Source organism: Chelonoidis abingdonii, chromosome 1, assembly GCF_003597395.2.
Source record: "Chelonoidis abingdonii isolate Lonesome George chromosome 1, CheloAbing_2.0, whole genome shotgun sequence".
NCBI lineage: Eukaryota > Metazoa > Chordata > Testudines > Testudinidae > Chelonoidis > Chelonoidis abingdonii.
In genome coordinates this window covers 125791734-125811013 of record NC_133769.1, presented here as the reverse complement: position 1 = coordinate 125811013, position 19280 = coordinate 125791734, and the positions used below count along the sequence as shown (strand labels likewise).

Sequence of the window (19280 nt, the reverse complement as noted above, 5' to 3'; positions counted from 1 at the left end):
GATAGCTACGGAATAGCTACCCACAGTGTAACGCTCCGGAAATCGATGCTAGCCTCGGACCATGGACGCACGCCACCGAATTAATGTGCTTAGTGTGGCTGCGTGCACTCGACTTTACACAACCTGTTTTATAAAACCAGTTTATGTAAAATCGGAATAATTTCGTAGTGTAGACATACCCTGAGCCTCATGGACAACAGAATGCTGCAGATCAGCTTCTCCTTATTCAGACAAATATGCATTTGCTCTCTTATTTCCTAAAATGCCTGGGGAAAAAAAATCACAACTACAAAGAGAATCCTGAAGCACTCACCATTAAATATTGACCACAAACATGGGTACATTAAAAACAACCCTACAAGTCACATAATGAGTATAGATAGAAAACGAGTTAATACTAGTATCTATTTCTCTAGTTCACATATATAACTCTACTGACTATTAGCATACATTTAGCTGTGACAAAAAAAATATTGCATTTTATGCAAATCAAGTGCAGACCTCAGGCTCCAGGCAAGCTACCATTACAGCATTTGGTGTTGCCAAGTTTAGGTGCTCCAGTACATGGCCACCATTTATTGGTATTCCATTGAAATAAATGGAATTACACTAAATGTAGCCTCTGTATATAACAAACCAGGATAGTTTGAGAGGCCTTACGTTCCTACTGGCTTTGGGGTATAAAATATATGCCCAAGAGCAGAATTTATAGCAATAACATTTACGTATCACGTTACTTCATGAACAATCTAATTTATAAAATGCCTATTGTGTATACACAAGGAACGACCATAAATCTTTAACATTAAACAGTGTCAACAGGCGAAACAACTTTCCCACTGGACTTGGCATACTGAGATTAATGAGCTTTTAAAGGGATGGCAGGAGCAGAAGAATAGGCTCCTCCAAATTCAGCTATTTGCCTAGGTAAAAAGCATACCCTTAAATGGGTACAGGTGTCTGTAGCAAGATTCTGGAAAATATAACCTTTCCTCAAAGTTAAAGGGTGGCCTTGAAATGACCTGCAAGTATGGCAACAACCCCAAAATGTCACCATTTTTGATGTTCATTTATTTACTCTTTACTGAAGATCTGATGTAGGAAAAAAATATGACAGAATCTTACTGTATATAATTTCTTGCCATTGCTATGTTTTTCTCTATTGACAGTATAAAGGCCTGTCAGTAGAAAAGAATACACACCATTCCATCCTATCTGTCACCTTGGATTAACAATTAAAGTATAAAATTCCAAGCAATGAAAACGGCCAGTCAAAGCACATCTGGCTGCACCCAAACATGCAGGTTCTTTCTTGGCCTCATGTACAGTAACTGGAAGCTGTCAACAGAACTGACTCCTGCTGTCATGGTAGTTCCACAAATTAGGTGGCTCATATACCACAATTACTGTTACTGCTATCGTGACCAGCCAGCACAACCCTGACACCCACCCAGGCACACACAAGCTTACCCCCTGGTTCCAGTCTGATGTCCACTCCCCCTCAATTATCCCAGCCACTGGCCAGGACAATGTCTCCACCTGTCGCTAGCCATAGCACTGGGACGGGGCACACCTACCAACATATTCTAACATTAACAAATGTATTCAAAATAAAATAACTTCAAAACATGAAATTTGGCATAAACACTAATTCTTGGAATTTAACCCATAATAGCAGAGACTAGTAGGAACCTTACCCCTAGCATCGTAACACTGTTTGGAAAACCTGGTCCTTCCACAGGATCATGCATGAAGGCACAGGAATTTATACAAGTCCTGGTCTTTGCCCTAAGTTGTTTGGCCTCTTGATACCAACATAGTGCTCATGTCATGGTTGCCTGTGACAGCACACTCAGAAGAACCACGGTAACAGCAGGCAGAGCTTCTTTAGGGTTACTTGCTCAGTTTCAGTCATCAAATACCCCTTATATAATTTTTTTTTTCTTTTTTTTTTTTAAAGGTCTGGTTCTGTTCTTCAGAGCTACTCAAGCTGTGTGTGAGCATCATCTCGCTTCAGCATGTTTTAAAGTAATAACTGAGGAAGATCACAAAGCTTCTGCAGCATTGCTCAGAACATCATCCAGATGCTTTGATGCACACCCAGATGATCAGCTCCTCTTCTTAATAGGGGTGGAAAGCTTGTGAGAAGAGGCTCTCTCATGAGACTTTCATCACTTTCTGCTTCTGGTCACATAGAAACACTGCAAGATAGGCTGTTCTTGCCCTGTGTTGGCACTCTTTCTTCTGTTCCTGCAGGGTCACCCAGAGGATTCAGGGTGGCTGGGGCAAAGCAGGGGAGCTGCAGCGCTTGTACTCACCTGGCAGCAGTCCGGGTCTTCGGCGGCATTTTGGCAGAAGGGGGCCCTTCAGTTGCTCCGTGTCTTTGGCAACACTGAAGGGCCCCCCCGCTGCCGAAATGCCACCGAAGACCCGAACTGCCGCCATGCCAGGGCCCGGGGCAAATTGCCCCACTTGCCCCCCCCAGGCGGCCCTGTGCTGCTGGACAGAACAAGAAAGTGCAGAGTGTAGTTAAACGAAAAGAAAGGAGGACTTTTGGTTTTAAACATGCTTCTTCGATCCTCATATAAAGGTTTTAGCACGGGGTAAAGGTTTCAGTTGTTTTATCCAATTGTTATCCAAGTTCGCCCATTGTTAGATATGTGCTTTACACAGTATTATAATGCAACAAGTTAAAGCTTTAAAGAGAGTTCTGAATTGTGTGCATACCATCTACTAAGATGAACCCTATGAGAGCTGCTATGTTGCTGTTTGTAATGTGAAGTGGGGAACTGGAGAAAGAGGGTTAAGTAGGACCTACGCTGGTGTGGCATTAGGGGCTCAGGAAATGAATGCAGGCTGGGGTCAAGCTGCTACCACTCCAGTTGTAGAGCCTTGGTACAGAACACTGGCCTCTCAGCATGTTAATTAAAGATCGCTTTCCTACGACTCTGCCTCCCGACCACATCATTATTGTTAATGAAATGCTATTGTCTGGAAGTGTCCAGAGGACAGCTAAACTAGTACCTAGCTTGTATCTGTGTACAGCTAACATTTTACTTAATCTAGAGATGGCTATGCTGAGAACTGCTTGGGACTGATATTTTCAAAGGAGACTAAGGAAGTTAGGTGCCCAGCTCCCATTTGCTTTCAATAACATTTGGGTACCTAAATCCCTTTGGCTCATTTGAAAAATCACTGAATTTATTTGTTCAGGAAAAATAGGAATTTATTCAGGGATTCTTTAATACACAATACTTATCCCTCCTTAAAAGACAAATAATTATAAATAGAACACAAACAATATTTCATGCCATCCCAGGATTAGTTTCCTCAGATGCCACCTCCTAATACAAGCAAAGATAACACACGCACTATTGCTTGTGACATATTATTGTATATATTTTAACATGAGAGTAATGACAAGTGGGAGCAGCACAACACCCTCCACTCCCAAACAAGCCATAAAAGAGAGGTACAGATGGTAACACTGCCTGGACGCTCATATTTGCAGTGTGATCTCCTGAAACAGTATTATGAATAAGTTTACACTAAAAAAAAGAGAAAGAGAGAGAAGAGAAAATGGTAACCAATTGCCATGTTGGATCAAACCAATTGGTTGTCTAATCCAGTATCCTGATGGTAGCCAGAACCACATGCTTCAGAAAAAAGTATAAAACATCTGGGAATCAACACTTATGGAATAACTTGACATATGGGAAATTTCTTCCGGACCCCAGGCAGTTAGCCATTAGCATGCTTTGAAACATAAGGATTTGTACCCCTTATACATTCGTATCCTGTCTTATGTAATGGTGAATATTCTCATGATATACGTGTGTGTTTAATTTTTCTTTTTATTCCTACTGCTGCTAACACAGTATTCGGCTGAATGAAACTTATTTTATTAAAATGTGTTATATCCACACATATGTCAAAAAGAAGCAGGGGAAGGAGTTTTTTTTATTTATGATTATAAAATAAGAAACGTGCCAAATGCTCAAATATAGTTTAGATAATGTAGTAACACCTTAAATTTGGTACAGCCTTGGGGCATATAGTATAACAGTGATATAACACTGGTGCCAGGCACACTGATTTCTTCATTTATAATGAATACACGTATTTATCCTTGACAGGCAAGGTGATAGCTGTACTTTACCCTCCAGTGATGGAGCCTTCATTTGTAGTTAAAAATGTATTCATTTAGGAGATACAGCATTATTTTCAGCATGTTTTTTTTCCTTTAAGTATATTCATGCAAAACACATTAATTCATTCAGTGGCTTTATTCTCTCAATCTGTCTGATAAATAGAGTGCCTTTCCACTTAGTAACATCTTTAGATGGAGCCTTTAGGATCATCCCTGAGTCTGGGGTGGCACACACTACCCCATCTCAGGAAAAAAACCAGAAGGAACATTGACTCAGATATTTTCAATTCTTCCCCTGCTCCCCACTCATTCGAGATAAAGTAAGGTACTGCAGCCCTGAAAGGAGTGAAATTTACTTTCCTTTTCATGACCAACTAGCTCAGCTGGTCAGTACGCTGGGAAAATGGAGCAGTGGCTCCACCCACTCCCTCATGGAGTGAGCAGGGGCTGCATTTTGGAGAAGACCTAGAACCGTGATACTGGTACCTCTAGCACAGCTGTGTAGCGAGGATGCACAGCCAAGCCAGCAGTAGTGACAATCTAGCCTTTAGGATTTTTAAAATTATTTTTAAAGTAACAAGTAAAGTAACATGAGCAACTTGAGCATTTGTAGAAAAAGCAGCACTACTGAGTTTAAATAGACTGAAAAACATAGGCCAAATCCAGAAGTTCTCAGCTGGTTGAAAAAAATGAGAACACACATTTGCAAAACATTCATCATTTTCCCCACCGCTTTTTGAATTTTTAATAATTCCCCAGCTCCACTCAACCCTTATTCTGGAAAGGCCTGAACCAGGAGTTGTCACATTTACTACTAAATACAGTCCTAATGAAGTAATAAATGGTTAATGTTTGCAGGATCACATGTGTTTAAACTTGCTCATGCAGCCTGTGCTTGTACTGAAATCAGTGGCAGTCTTGACTAGTGAGGACTTCAGAACATGATTCCACATTTGAAAACGAAGTTTCATTACAGGTGACAATGATTAGCACATACTTGTGATGGCTACTTGGGTGAGGAGTGGTATCATTGACAGCATGCTAGCTCCGTGCTCTGATAGGGCCTAATCCAAAACCCACTGAAGTTAGTGGAAAGACTCCTGTTGACTTCAGTGGTTCTCGGATCAGGACCGTAGTTTTTACCTAACATTAAATGACTGGGGTTTCTAAGCATTACTGCAATACAAATAATAAATAAGTGTAATTAAAATGACTTTAATCATTATGCTTTAAAGAAAACAATTTAAAATAATGCAACACTGAATAATCTCTCTCCCAAAATATATTAAACCAACATTTTAACCTCCTAACTTGAAATCAATTCAATGCACTTTTATCAAAGGAAGGCTGTTCCTACTATTTACATATATTCTCTTATTCATCTTTATAAAGCAGAAGAATTGTAGTCAAGACTAAGTCAGGAAAATACTTAATGTTTAAACACTGACTTCCTTTTTTTGATGACTGCTGAACTAGAACAGAGACTGTATTTTTATTTATTTGTTTGTTTTTACAATGTGACATTAGGCTCCCATGCTGCTAGTGAAAACTTCTCCAGCTATATAAGTCCAGTTGAGATTTACTCTCACTTCCTTAATTCCCCCTCCCATTGCTATGGTGCTCGCTGGCCAAAGTTAATGAGAATGTGTAACTGTGACTCTCTGCCTCTCTTTCTGTCTCAATAAACTGTTGCATATGGTAGGACTAATAGTGCACTTTCACAGTCCTCATTTGGCTAGCTAGTAAGTAGTATATTATCCTTCATTTTCTTTCTTTCTATAAGGCACAGCCATGTAGCTACTGCTTCTCATTATCCTTAGAAGCTGTAAATTTAAGTGTAAACTCATTGTCTCTGCAGGGGTTGCAGGTGAGCAGTGGGTAACCTCATTTACTCTATTTTCTCCACTGAATTTTTGTAGGACTGTGTATGAAAAAAATTTGACTTAATCTAATATATTTAACTTTATAAATCATTAACACTAAATGCAGGTTGGGTGCAAGGATGTTTCGCGCCCTAGGCGAAACTTCCACCTTGCGCCCCCCAAGCCCTGTGGCAGCTCTCCGCCCCCCCGCGGCATTCTCCCCCCACCCCGCAGCAGCTCCCCCCAGCCCTGGGAGCCATGTGGCAGCTCCCCACCCCAGCTCACCTCTGCTCTGCCTCCTCCCTGAGCACGATGTCTCCACTCCACTTCTCCTGCCTCCCAGGCTTGCGGTGCCAATAGCTATTTGGCACCGCAAGCCTGGGAGGGAGAGAAGCAGAGCAGGGCGGCATGCTCTGGGGACGAGGCAGAGCAGAGGTGAGCTGGGGTGGTGAGCAGTTCCCCTGCTGCTGCCCCCCCTTACTTGCTGCAGGCGGCCCTCCCCACACCCCCCTGCCCCAGGTCCCTCCGCTTAAATGCCAACGATGACCAGTGCGGCCAAAGATCCAGCCACCGTGGTCACGGCTGAAGGACCCGAAATGCCGCACCCCAAATGCTAGTGTCCTAGGTGACACCTAGGTCATCTAATGGGTTGCACCAGCCCTGACTAAATGCTATGTTCTTGAACATAGTTTGTAACTCCTCTGGCTTGGTTGGAGAGATCACACCAGCACGTTCAATGGAACCACGTCTGTATGGTCCAAAAACAAAAAATTAAAAAAAATGACGTGGTCACATGACAGACTCTCCTAATTTAAAAACTTAGGTGCTCCTGGGCAATAGTGGAGCAGCAGTCGATAAGCTTCAGGCAGCAGTGGAATCTATTGCATCTGGTTTATAGCTGGCTGCTCCACCACTGCCTGCAGTAGCTTAATCATGGCAAGCAAGCCTCCCCCAAAAACTTAGAGGGGTGTTCTCTTGATCATGGGAGTTGCAAACATATCAAAATGGAAAACTGACCCTCTTATGAACTCAGATGCTAAACTCCACCTTGAAATCATAGTTTCCAGTCCAGCTTCTAGCTCTGCTCTTATTTTTCTTTTAACTACTTTTGTGGGGGTAGCAGAGACAAAATACATAAAAATATGAAAGTAATTAGGGAGTTAAAATACAAGACACAAAGGGCTACACTGTGTCTAGCTCCTACATGGTAATGTAAGGGACCAAGCGGGAAATAAGACCCCCAGACTCACTCCCCTGGCTTGGCCTCTCCACATCTCAGCTGCAGGCACAGGAGTTTGGAGGAGTGCACTTGGTACCTCCCTGCTCCTATGCAAGTGAGTAGAGTGAGGCTGGCAATGGACAGGCCTTTGGCTCCACTTGCAAAGTGCTACCTAGTACAGCCGAGTTGATGGAGGAGGGAAGTAATCTAATTGGCATGGGGCAGTAGCAGATTATTTACCACCAGAATCAAAGATGGAGCTGTGAAGAAATTGTGACACTCTCAGGATTAATTTCTTGCCTAGCCCCCTTCTGAAGTGGTACAGCTACATGGAGCACTCTGTGCAGAGCTGTGCCTTAAAGGCACAATCTAGCCCAAAGGAAACAGTGTACGTTAGCTATCCACGTGGAGGCAAAAACAGAAGTGGTAACCAAATGCCACTAGCTCTTAGGGTTACAAGGACAACACACTTTTTGGTTTTGTGGCATATACACTAGACTCAGCTCCGATAATAAAACACTGTCCAGATAGCAAGTTAATATGGGTATTTTAATTCTTTAGGGCAATGAGTTTCTCCATTGTAAGAACAGCCCTTACTTTATGCAACTGGATTCATAAAAGGAACCATGGGCCACAACAGAAAATCATGCCACTTTCAAAAAAAAAAAAAAAAAAAAAAATGGAGGGAATCAATTTTCTAGTCAGAAATTTGCTATCAACTCCCAGCAGGCCTATGGGTACAGTGGGTGGAGTTTGCACTTTGAATCCCAAATACAAGATTTGACCTGTTTGAGTTATAGTGGAGCTGTCAACCTAAAACAATCTAGATCATCATTTGGTTTGCAGCCATATCACATTAATAGTAGTTGATGTTGGTGAATGTGAAGGGGGAAAAAAACAGTTATCTTTCAAAAACCTATCTAAAGTATTGGAATACCACTTCAGATCAGAGAAATTCATTACATCCATAAGAAACCAACACAAGGCAACATTTCATCCATTTCTCAGTGGAAGTAACAAAACATAATGGGGGAAAAACACCTAGAAAACAAAACTCTCATTGACTTAAATGAAGCCAGGACTTCTCCTAATATTCATGGGGGGAGGGGAAGGTAATTTGTCTCCAGCAAATATAGAAATCATAATTGGAAACATCCATCTCACTTGACTTTATTTCCATAAAGGAAAGGAAAATGTTTTAACTTGTGTGTGTGTGTGTGTGTACATATATATCTATATATACATATATATAGATATAGATATAGATATTAAAAAAAACCCACATTTTCTCAATTTTAAAGTTAAAAGGTACTTACATATCAGATAATATGAAAGTTAAGGTTAAACACACTGTGACAGATATGGCAGTTTCCTGCAGTATCCTTGGAAAAACTTATTGCAGTACCTTTGGAGTCTATTGTATTAAATGCAAAGGTTATATATGATTGTGGGCCTGGAAGATCAACGGACTATTTTGAACCACGTGGCAGACCAGAATGGTCTTTTGGACAATATGTCTGAAGTGGACTTCCTGGGAAATATGTAGGAGGTGAATTCCTTCACCTAGTTATTCAAAAACCCAGGCTTTTGAAGCTATGCCCTGAGGAGAAAACCACTGTCTGCTATATATTCATGAAGGTTAGAGATTGAAGGCCCAACCTGTATAAAGAAACAGGCTGATCTGTGCAGTCAGCATGCTTGTTCTGAGATAAGCCTGTTACAAATTTGTAACCACAGAAAAATCCCATGAAGGACTGACTCCCACTGCTGGCAGTCTGGCTTGCTGGGAATAACACAGTATAGGCAGGAAATTATGCATTCTGGAAAAAACCCTATTCAGGAGGGAGAGAGATTCAGGTCTTCTCCCAAGAGATGTGATAGCTGAGGAGCTGGGATCCTAAGAATGGGTGTCCTTGCTTGACCATGAGGGGGAAATACAGGTGCATTTGCCCTGAACTGGGATACACACAACCTTAACTCTGCCCCCTGGAGGCATGCATTACAGTAGCATTATATTAAAGTAACACCTAGAGGTCCAAGTCAAGGTTCAGGGAGCCATGATATTAGACACTGTAAAAAAAAATGTAGTCAAGAAACCATCCCTGCCTACAGTCGTTACTAAAATGGTAACATACTATTTTGCAAATAAGGTTTTTCTACAATGTCATATACAATTGTGTTTGTAAGAAAACCCACAGTCACATAATCTCTGCAATGAAAAGATTGTTTTAAGAAAATTAGTTCTGTATTTTTCAACTTATGATCCTTTTATATCAGTGGACCCATTTTGAAAATCGTCCATTTACAGTAGTATCTCAGAGTTACAAACACCCTGGAAATGGAGGTTGTTCGTAACTCTGAACAAAACATGATGGTGGTTATTTCAAAAGTTTACAACTGAACATCGAAACTTTACAACTGAAAGCTTTGAAACTTTTCTACGCAGAAGAAAAACGTTGCTCTCTTTTTTTTTTTTAGCAGTTTACATTTAACACAATTTTGCACTGTATTTGCTCTACTATTTTTTCCTCTCCGCTGCTGCCTCATTGAGTACTTCCAGCTCCAAACAAGGTGTGTGGTTGACTTGCCAATTTGTAATGCTGGTGTTCGTTCTGAGGCTCTACTGTAATTAGTGCTTAACTAGTTAATTCTTTTAAGAAAATAAATGGCTAAAGTGATTAAAAAAACAAAACACTGATATTTTCCTGTGGATTTCCACGATTGACATTGTTATATGAAAATAATGTGTTCTTTAAAAAATGAAAAATTGATTGCAAATATAAACAAAAAAGGATATTTTTTTCTTGTTTGCCCTTTTAAAAAATTGATCAGGGCAGCATTAGTTGCACTTCTGATGTTCAGTCTAGACAGCATTAAGGCTGTTACTAAATATATCTGAATAAATGCTATTAGGGCTGTGAAGCAGCAATGTCAACCAATTGGCATTAGGAAACCCTCCCATTAGAATGTAACTGATAGCAAACGACTGGCTCTGTTCTATTGTCTAGTCTTAATAATCCTCCATATTTAGCCAAATAGATACACTGGGCCTGGGAGAGCCTTATTTTTGTAAATATTAATCCTCTAGTGGATTTATTGGATTACCTGTATTTTGTTATTCAGTATAGCCCATCCATACAATATTTGGCTTAAAATTACGATGTGTAGAAAAACGAACATGTAGCAATACTGCCTTCTTACCCAACACTTTCCTGTCTAGGTCTAAACAAATAAAACTACAGAACCTATTGTGTGTCATATTGACTGGGATGATCAATATTGGCAGTAAGGAACCGAATTAAGATGATAAACACAGTCAATATAAATTTGTTCTGAAATTAGCTTCTCATAATCAACTAGGTTTATAATGTTAAAGTGTTTGTTAGAAATCTTTGATTATTAAATTAACTTTTTGCCAGGGCTAAGATTTTCAAATTTAGCAGCTAATTTCAAATTACAATTCCACTATCTCTCATAGAAGTTATCACAGTTGTACTGCTAACGCCTGCATACTACTTCGGAGATTTACCTCTTAACGTCAAAACAATGAGAAAAGGGGCAGTATATAAAATTAGATCTAAAAGAATCAGAGAAGCAGCTGCAGGTAATATCGAAAATGTGCCAATGAAAACTGAAATCTGTTAAGATTAAGAGACTCAAAGTTTTGTAATAAAATGTTACCTATATTAATGTAAAACAGCATCTTCTACCTACATTTTTTGTCAAACACATTAAAACATTCAGTGTATTCATCAAGAAAAAAAATACAGGTTTCTTCTACAGCAACATTAAATTTGATTTCCTGCGTATAGAATATATGCAGACAGACATTTAGCTTTATAAACAAAAACCCAAGATTTTTAAAAGGGACTAGTGATTTTGAATGCTCAACTCAAGAAAATGTAAAGGATCCTGATTTTCGGAAACTGCTAAGCATCCACCCTCTGAAAACCTGGCCAGTGTCCCAAGTTGGACACTATAAAAGTTGAGGCATTCAGAATCACTGGTCATTTTTTAAAAGTATTAGCCAATGTACGCAACATACGCAGTCAGAACGTTAATTTTTTGAATTTCCTGATTTGTGCTTTTAAATTCTAAACCTTAAGAGATGTTTGTGATTCATTTATCGGGGTTTTCTTTTCTCCCCCTAAGTACAAGGAAAGAAGTTTGGATGTTTTTCTCAATCTATTTGAATCTTGAAATTTAAAATGACCTTGCAGGTTTCAGCCAGGCTGGAAACAAACAAGTATTCTTCCTGAAAAGACACTATTGTTATGACTTGTGTGATAAGGAGAGTACCATAGCTGCACATGGTACTTTACAGAAATAAAGATAGCGGGTAAACTTTTCAAAATACTTAAGTGCCTTAGGAGTCTAGGGGTTGTCTACACTGCCTAAATCCCATTTTCAAAAGTGATGTAGGCAGTTAAGTCTCAGTGGACGACTCACTTTGGACTCCTAAATCACTTTTGAAAATGGGACTTGAGCTACACTGCCTGCAGTTTGTACTACGGCATCTGAATAGCAGAGCGCCCCAATGTGCTGCACTGTAACTCCCCCATGTGGACTCTGCGGGCACAAATTAAAACGTTCTTAGTTTGCGTTAATGTCGTCCTCTTCAAATAGGACTAGATTAATGCAAACTAGAAATCTTTTCGTTTGCACCCAGAATCCCCCAGCAAGCCCCTGTGCATCCAGATCCCTCCCTCCCCCATACACAGATTCCCCACTGAGCTGCCCGAACCCAGATTGCCCCACACAGAACCCTCTCAACCCACACCTGGATCCCGCCACACAAGGACCTGCTACACTTAGATCTTTCTTTCCTGAGCCTGCCTGCTCACACCTGGTGCACCTATAACAGAGGGACAGGCCCAGTCCTTGCTCTATGTCAGGGTTGGGTGCAGCCTCACCACTGAGTCCATGTCCCGGGTGGGAGCTGCAGAATGATCTCCACCCTCTTTGTAGCCAGTGGCCTGTGCTCACCTATGCCAGGGGTGGGCAAAATTTTTGGGCCGAAGGCCACATCTGAGGAAATTGTATGCAGGGCTGGGGCAAGGGGTTGGGGTGCGGAAGGGAGTGTAAGGTGTGGGAGGGGGTGCAGTGTGCAAGAAGGGGCTCAGGGTAAGGGATTGGGGCAGAGGAGGGGTGCAGACTGCAGGAGGGGGGTCGGGGGGGTTGGGGTGCAGGAGGGGTGAAGGGTGCAGCAGGGGGCTCAGAGCAGGGAATTGGGGTGCAGAGGGCTGAGGGGTGTACGAGGGGGCTCAGGGCAGAGAGTTAGGGTACAGGAGGGGTGTGCAGTGAAGGCAGTGAGCTGAGGGCAGGGAGTTGGGGGGGGTGCAGGAGGGGTTTGGGCTCCAGGGTGGCAGCCCCATGCAGCTCCAGGAAGGGTGGGGAGAGGGCAGAGGGCTCTGTGTATGCTGCCCTTGATGCGCCACCAGCTACCTCCCCCGAAGCTCCCATTGGCCGCAGTTCCCTGCTCCCAGCCAATGGGAGCTGAGGGGGCAGTGCCCAGAGGCAAGAGCAACACACAAAGCCCTCTGTCCCCCTGCCCAGAGACTGCAGGGACATTGTGCCGGCCACTTCTGGAGAGCGGCACGGGGCCCACAGCGCCACAGGGGGCAGTCCCGTGGGCCAGATCCAAAGCCCTGAGGGGCCGGATCTGGCCCACTGGCTGTAGTTTGCCCACCACTGCCCGATATCATGCTGAAGCCTTCACATTTATTTGACAAATAAAATTTGCAGAATTTTGAAATATTGTGTGCACAATTTTTATTTTTTTGGTGCAGAATACCCTCAGGAATAATAGGATGGTCCCTCTGAGCCAAGAATGAGGCATTTTGACTACTTTTGTGGAAAGTTTTCTCTATTCCTGCTCATGCTGTATTGGTCTTCTGTTTACCCACAGGGAATCAGCCTCCAAGGTTATAAATCTTTTACCTTGACCATAACTAAGGTAACTAAAACAATTTTATTAAAAAAAAAAAAAAAAAAAAAAAAAAATTTGATTCTCTAACAAAAAGGTGGAGATGGGAGTGGAAGAAAAGGAATTGAACATTTCTCCATCACTTTTGGTAATAAAAGTATAAAAGAATATCCATCCCATACTCTGGGTGAAATTCACACTGGTGCAAAGCTCTCCACACTACTTAATCCCTGAATAGAGACTGAAAGAAGATCTGGCTAGTTGAATGACCATAGAAAAGGTCTCTTTAGGATGCGCTATAGCTGGGAGGCAGACCAGGCGAGGAGCCACAATGTTTATGCAGACCTGTGACAGACTACTCGTGTCCATAACCTACACACTATTGTAATAATCTTTGTATAAAGTATGCCTTGTGAGGTATCATTTGAAAAATCAAAATTTGTTAGTCATCATTGTCCTGGTAAAATATGTGCAGCAATATTGTATGTGAAGTTATTAGAGTCCACTGTATGGTTTTATTACCACATGTTCCAAACTAAGGTTGGCAAACAAGTCGATCTTAAACAGAAGAATCTGTGCTCTGATTAATTTGCTTGTAAGCAGGTAATAGAGTCATCAAACAGGAAGGAAAATAAAGGAAGCTCAAACAGGTGAGAAAAAAGCAGCAGAGAACATCCTTCCGCATAGACTTTTTGTCTCCTGGTACTCAGCTGGAAATATTTTTCAAGAGGGGGACTGCAACTATGAAAAGAAGGGACAAACACCACATTGCATCCCTCTCTCTCTCTGCCCCCCACATTGACAGTACCTGAAGTGACACAGGAAGCATTCCTTGGGCTCTGGGAGAAGGGGTCCTGATCTAAGTTTAGTCAGCAAGACTACTGAAAGCACGTGGTGAGAAAACTCTGCTTTGAATTTAGCATAGTTTATTATATTAGGCACCAGTAATGTTTTATCTACTTTTCTTGTAATCATTTTGACTTTTATGGCTCATTACTTGTACTCATATAAAAATCTCTCTCTTTGTAGTTAATAAACTTGCATTATTGTTTTAGCTAATCCAGTGTGTTTAAACAGAAGCGTCTAGGAAACTCCATTTGGGGTGGCAAGTTGTGTGCATATTATTTCTGTTAAAAAAATAATGGACTTTATATAATTTGTATTGTCCAGGAGAGGGCTGGGCAGTACAGAACATACCTTTCTGGGGGAAAATCTAAGACTGGAGGTGTGTTGGGGTCACCCTGCAGTATAACCAAGGCTGCTGAGAGCCAGAGTGTAACCCGAGTGTGGCTGGAAGGCTGTTCATGAGCTGCCCAGGTGGCAGCTGCTTCAACCAAAGCATTGTAAGGCACCCAAAGTTGCTGGGCAGGGAGTGACACAGCTACTCATTAGTCTGGATTGTACCCTCATATGTCACAAGACCAGTGGCTCTCATGTCTTGTACAGTCACAGGAGGTGAACTTGGTACAGCAGCCCCACACCCTGGCTCAGATTTGGATTTGATCTCCCTATACTCCACCGACAGGAAGCTCAAATATAGCTTTATGGAACTGGGATACACTTCATCCTCTGCTTTTGTCCCAAACTGGGTTCGGTAAATAAACAATTCCAGGGTTTAACACTAGGCTAAAGATACACAAATCCGTGAGTTTCAAGTACCTGCCACCACCTGCCAGTGAACTAAAACAGAAGGGGAGAAGCAACTAAAGCAACTGATGTAACCACTCTGGCTGGGATTTTCAAAGTAGTCCAAAGAATTAGGCAACAAAAACACAATGGATTAAACAGGAGATAGGTGCCTAGGGCTACGTCTTCACTACCCGCTGTATCGGCGGATAGCAATCGATCCCCGAACACGCTTATATCGATTCCGGAACTCCACCAACCCGAACGGAGTTGCGGAGTTGACATGGGGAACCGCAGACATCGATCCCGTGCTGTGAGGACGGTGAGTAATTCGATCTTAGATACTTCGACTTCAGCTACGTTATTCACATAGCTGAAGTTGCGTATCTGAGATAGATTTTCCCCCGTAGTGTAGACCAGCCCTAACTTTCTTAGGTTGCATGCAGCGTAACTGTAGCTGTGTCAGTGCCAAGGTATTAGAGAAAAAGGCTGGTCAGGTAATATCTATTATTGGACTTAGTGAAAGAGACAAGCCCCTGAGCTACACAGAGCTCCCCCTCAGGTCTGGGGAAGGTACTCCCAGCGCCACAGCAAAATTCAGGGAGTAACAGGCTGCTCAGCACAAGTAGTTAGCACATACCATGAGGAGACAGGGGAGGCCAGCAACACTTCTGGGAGATGAGCCTGGGAGCTTGGGTTCAATGCTCTGCTAAACATTGGGAATCGTACACTGAACAGAGACACTGGATTTATGGCTTACTGCAGAGTCTGTATTCCACTAACCCCCTCCTCTTTGCTCTGCGACTGCAGAGGTGTTAATGGGCCACTCTAAGTTGAGTGGGCCATTACAACACAACACTTGCTACCAACTTGTGCTGAACAATCTGTTCCACCTGGCATTTCCCAGTGGCACTGGAAATGCCTTTCCTGGCACTGAGGGGCAGCTCTGTGTTGCTCAGGCATTTGTCTCCCTCACCAATAGAAGTTGGTCCAATAAAAGCTGTTACCTCACCCCTTTTGCCTCTCCAAGTTCCTTAAGCTATTTTTGAAAATCCCAGCCTTGGTGACTCAGTAAAATAGGTAGGAGGATACCCCAGGCTCTGAGGGAATTGGGAAGTCTGAAGTGATGCTTTCAAAGTGCCTCAAGAGCCTCAGATAAAAAGGGCCACACAAGGGTAAAGCTTAGTTACTGTAACAAGTTTATCAGCACACTGCTCACCCAGCCTTCTTTAATAGAGAATCATATTTCTTTCCATTATTAGTTTAGGCAATGGTGAGAAAGAAATTCCCTCCCCCTCCACCTTTTAATACATAGAGCAAAGGTATAATTTGCAATTCAAATTGATATTTTTAATCTTAAAAGTATTTTGGTGGGATGGGGGAAAAAGTAGAACGAGTCCCATAAATCTGTTATTTGCAAAGAGCATCACTCACTCCAGAGCTCTCTCGCCACTCTCCCCAGCACACCGAGGAGGTGAGCCATATAGCTTTAAAATGACTTCATTCCCGTATTTACATATTTTTAATAGGGCTATGATGAATCTCCTTCCGCTTGACTCCTATTTTGAGCTGTGATATTTTAATCTCCAGTCTTGCTGCAACTTAGCAGATGAATGTGCAGTGTGACAGAGCTCAGAGGAAATAGTATAAATAAAGCAAAGTGGAGCTATGACATCTCACATTTTATAGCTTTTTTATTGTAGCCTAAGCATAAACAGAGCACAGCTGTGTTATACTTACTGCTGTGAGCATTCCCTCAACTCCAACCCCCTACTGCTTTTAAAGAGACACTGCTCTCATTTAGGGTACATTGCTGCCAACTGCATAGCTAATAGAAGCAGCTTTTTTCCACTCATATTTTGTGTGTGTGTGTGTGTGTGTGTGTGTGCGCGTGCGTTTACTTACGCTCCTTTTACTGATTTATCTGTTTGCCTCCCTTTCCACTCTTACCCCCAAATCCAACAGGATTTGACCGTGCAGCCTTCAATGTATATCTACATCAAGGACTGTGCTTTTACCTACTGAAAGATGCCTCTCTGGCTCAGGTACTATAGTTTGCTCTCCGTTAAATGGAAACACACACACAGCACAGAAATAATTTACAAACACTACTCTGCTAAGCGATGTAACTAGTGGGAAGTACTCAAAATATTGCCATATCTTAATTATGGTATTTATGGACAGGGCTCTGGCATCTCTCTCCAGTTTTTGATACTTCTGCACAGAACTCAGTTGAAAAGGAGAAAAAAAAAATTTCTTGCTTACTTAAAAATCAATCAATCAGAGCCATGATCAGGTTCTAGAACATTACCTCTTCCTACTTTAGCAACACAGGAGGCATGACACAGGATAAGATCAATGATTTGAAAAGGCTAGTAATCTACTAGTAATGGCTGGTAGTTAAGACTTTAGGCAAGAAAACGAACAATTGATTGAGGTACACAGGGGGCAGGTGCACCATTTCCATTTATGCCCTGGAATATGAGAATTTTGTTTACCTTTATGGTATATTCAAGAGAGCTCAGAGATGCATTCTGTGATGACCAGCAGTCCACATGGGTAACTGGGATCGACAAGATGGCCTAACATCAGAGTGGCCAAACTGCAGGTCATGAGCCACATTTGGCTCTTTTAAAGTGCGGCTCATGGAGTCCCCCACAATCCCCCATTCTCCACCTAACAGGCTGGGAGGGGGAAGCTCAGGGCTTCTGCCCTGCAGCGAGGTGGTGGGGTTAGGGACTTTTGTCCAGCGGGGAGCGGGCCTAGAGGCTTCAGCCCTGCTCTTGCTGAAGCCCCAAGCACTAACAGATGCCTCCCGGAGGGCTGAAGTTCCTAGCCTCACCACTGTGCCAAAGGGCAGAAACCCCAAGCCCCGGCAGGTGTGCCAAGCTCTCGAACTTCTGAAGATTATCACATGCCGCTTGGAAGATCAGTAAATATGGCCACCCCGGCCTAACAGGATTTTCCCCATCTCTAATCTCAGTACTGTAAGCATTAGCATGAGTAACTATAAATGTCATAAAATAATCCTATCATCCCATTTTAAAAACAGACAGTATTTGAGTCCAGTTACACTCAGCCTGTAAATTTCATCTCTCTCTGAAAACTATAGAGCCTGGATACTAGGGGAGGACTTAACCTTGAAGGAAGCCAGGTGCCATTTCCATCCCTTCTCTAACCTCATACTAGTGTTTCCCCGGGGGTGGGGAGGGGCAGTTTTAGTTGCCACTGGAGGCTATCTAGGAGCCCCATCAACAGCAGTAGTTTGAGGGGATGTGTTTGAATGGCATTCCCCAGATGCCCTCACCACTCACCCTCCATTGCCAATGCTGCCCACTATTAGGGCTGTGCTGGCCTCTCTGGCTCCAAGATCGGGTGTAGCTGCTTTGTGCCACCACACTCTTCTTCTTTGGCAGATTCTTTGCCTGAGGCCCATCCAATGGTATATACTCTGCCTTCCATTAGCATAACCTGGGGTAAATCTACCCCAATCTCTTTAGTAGACAGAGAGCATCAAGCATTTCTTAAGCAAGCAAGGTGAATGGTTAAAAAACAGTGTTCTATATGCATCAGCAACTGTATTTAAAAAACAAAGTCACCCAGATTGCGAGTTAAACAGAGCGCTGGTTGAGCTACTGGAGTTTCAAAGTTGGTATCTCAGGATTTCCAGCTCTCTCCGACTGGTCCCCTTTGCCAAACTCACTATTTACCAAGACACCAGCCTAACACCAGGGTCTGATTAGCAAATTGCACTTTTGTGCAAGGATTAGCAGATTTCCTTTGTTTTGATGTCATTTTATCAAACTGCATCTTTAAAGAGGTGTGACCTCATCCAGATTCATGAGCCTGCTCCCTAGTGACTGACTTGAATTTTACTCCACTTGCACAACCTATAATTTCATAAAGGAGTTGCTGTCACAACATAATCCTCAGCCCTTGATGGATGTGAAGGATCACATTTGTAATGTATATAACCTCTGAAGTTGCAGTTGTTGGGGTATTTTAACCAACCCATTCAGAGGGAGAAGAATTTTTTCCCCCAGTTCAGTGGCTCTGTTTGGTACTTTAATGCTCTGCACTGAAGTCTAAGGAACCCAAAGTTCTGCACAACAGCTACATGCCATTCAGAGAGACCCAAAATGAGGCCCACACCTCTTCCCTTCCTTTCATGATAAGGACAAAGCAGAACACCTGCAGTTTTCACTGCTAGTGAAGTTAAGCAATTGTATTAGAACAGTACAAGTACACTCAAATAGCAATTGATTTATAATTTTGAAATTATGCTCATTTATAAGCTAGTTAAACACATCTCTTGGCATCTTTTCATTGTAGTCCTCAGTGTCACAAAATCTGGGCTAGCCCAAATCTATAGGCAAGATGCTTTAGTCCATCCTGAAGTTTATGGGAATTTTGAAACAGCAAAGACACAGTAAAAACGGAGTAAGGACTGCAGAATTCAGGATATAAGTTATAGTTGCCTGGAAAAAAAAAAATCAG

At 42.3% G+C, this 19280-nt stretch overlaps 1 protein-coding gene across 1 annotated transcript in view; it reads right to left on the bottom strand.

Annotated features, from left to right (window-relative positions):
- SOX5 (SRY-box transcription factor 5) overlaps nt 1-19280 on the bottom strand; it is an 881700-nt gene that overhangs the window by 715660 nt on the left and 146760 nt on the right. The gene's annotated exons all lie outside the window — the stretch shown is intronic.